This window comes from Prunus avium, unplaced genomic scaffold (assembly GCF_965620075.1).
Source record: "Prunus avium unplaced genomic scaffold, drPruAviu1.hap1.1 HAP1_SCAFFOLD_19, whole genome shotgun sequence".
Taxonomy (NCBI): domain Eukaryota; kingdom Viridiplantae; phylum Streptophyta; class Magnoliopsida; order Rosales; family Rosaceae; genus Prunus; species Prunus avium.
The window spans coordinates 642501-645000 of record NW_028276879.1 but is presented as its reverse complement, the minus strand read 5'-3'; positions in this window follow the sequence as shown (position 1 = coordinate 645000).

Here is a 2500-nt window from a genome sequence, read left to right as displayed (position 1 = left end):
ATGGCATGCGCGCAGCCTGCGCGCAGCATGCGCGCAGCATGCGCGCAGCATGCGCGCAGCATGCCGGCAGCCTGGTTCCAGGTTTTTTCAAATGTCGACAGAATTTTTCAAACCTTGTCAAACCCCATTTTTATTGAAATTTCCTCGCACAATAAGCTCCCTATAATTAAGTCTATGATTTTTAGGACCTTCTCCAACTTACAAAATGATATTTAGGACCTTGCCTTGCCCTCACATGCCGTGCCCATTCAAGGCATTCCGAGAAAGTGAGGTTATTGGAGGCTTCGGATGGCGTGGCTTGCCTTGCCTTGCATTGGCATGCCATGCCCAAGTTGTGGCCTACACCAAGCCATTCAAGCCATGCGTTGCCTTACCTTGGAATTGCTCATCATCCAATGCATTCCGAGAAAGTGAGTGTAGGCGAGGCTAAGGATGGCTTGCCTTGCCTTGCCTTGCATTGGCATGCCATGCCCAAGTTGTGGCCTACACCAAGCCATTCAAGCCATGCGTTGCCTTACCTTGGAATTGCTCATCATCCAATGCATTCCGAGAAAGTGAGTGTAGGCGAGGCTAAGGATGGCTTGCCTCGCCTTGCCTTGGCATGCCGTGCCCATGATGTGGCCTTGACCAAGCCATTCAAGCCATGCGTTGCCTTCGCCTTGGCATGCCGTGGCCTTGCCTCGCCATGCGATGCATTCCGACAAAGTGACGCGAAGCGGAAGCCTATCATGGCGTAAAAATGTCGACAAAATTTTTCGACATTTGAATAATGGGGTTTGACAAGGTTTGAAAAATTCAATACAAATGGTAGGCTTGAATGTCGACAAAGTGACGCGAAGCGGAAGCCTACCACGGCGTAAAAATGTCGACAGATTTTTTCGGACCTTGTCCTGCCATGGGCTGCGCGCAGCATGCCGGCAGCCTGTGCGCAGCGTGCGCACAGCATGTCGGCAGCGTGCGCACAGCATGCCGGCAGCGTGCGCGCACCATGCCGGCAGCCTGTCGACAGAATTTTTCGAAACTTGTCCTGCCATGCGCGCGCGCAGCTTGCGCGCAGCGTGCTGATTCTGTCGACAGTGAGGCTAGCGAAAGTTGTCCTGCCATGGCGTGCGCGCAGCCTGTGCGCGCAGCTTGCGCATCTGTCGACAGTGAGGCTAGCGAAACTTGTCCTGCCATGGCATGCGCGGCGCCTGCGCGCAGCCTGCGCACAACATGCGCGCAGGCTGTGCGCAGCGTGCGCGGAGCTTGCGTGCAGCTTGCGCATCTGTCGACAGTGAGGCTAGCGAAACTTGTCCTGCCATGGCATGCGCGCAGCGTGCGCGCAGTCTGTGCGCAGCATGCGCGCAGCCTGTGCGCAGCATGCGCGCAGCCTGTGCGCAGCATGCGCGCAGCCTGTGCGCGCAGCTTGCGCATCTGTCGACAGTGAGGCTAGCGAAACTTGTCCTGCCATGGCATGCGCGCAGTCTGCGCGCAGTCTGCGCGCAGCATGCGCGCAGCCTGCGCGCAGCATGTGCGCAGCATGCCGGCAGCATGGTTCCAGGTTTTTTCAAATGTCGACAGAATTTTTCAAATCTTGTCAAACCCCGTTTTTATTGAAATTTCCTCGCACAATAAGCTCCCCATAAGTAGTCTATGATTTTTAGGACCTTCTCCAACTTACAAAACTAAAAAATTCCTCCCGGATTTGTTTTAATGATTTTTTCAATTTTACGACTTCTAAAAATAATAAAAAATACTTCCCGACTTCAAAAATTTATGAAACTTTTTCCCATCATAGATTGCATGTTTCTTAGTATCCCTGCAAAAAATCACGTCCAAATACCTTGTATTGAATTATTTAGAGCCCATTATGACTCCTCGCGCATAGGTGATGTCTCTTCCTGTCAAAGGGCTAAATGCATAAAATGCTATATAGGGGGGTGTGTGTTGCCTGCATATGCATGGCAGCCCATGCCTTCCTAGCTGCAGCCCCCTTCCCCCACGCCACACCCATGTCATGTTGCCTCGATATGTTGCCTCGGTATTATGGGTTTGGTGTCGGGGTCGGGGGGCTGCCACCCATGGCGGTGGTGGCCGGAATCCGGCCGCCGCCACCACGCCGCCGCCATGGGTGAGGGAGGAAAAAAAAGGCGTGGAAAGTTGCGAAATGGGGTTGTCTAGGCTTTTTTTTGGCATGGGAGAGCATGGAGTGCTAGGAACTCCTTCTCAAATGCACGGGCATGTCGACCACAACCTCATTTCTCAACAACAACCACCCGTGTGGGGTGGCGGTGGGTGGATAGTCGCGGATTGGGGCTTGCCAAGCCAATGTTTTCAAAAAATTTCATCAAAATTAAAAACAAATGTTTTGTTGCCTTCGGATTTGTGGGCGAGCGGCGAGTCGGAGTGGAGCCGGTAAAGTTTAACCTCGGTGTGCACGGTTGTTTTTAGAAACTCAATCCAATGCCGGGGACGTTGAAAGTGACGCTCTTATGAGTTGCAAACCCGCAAGATTTAAAGA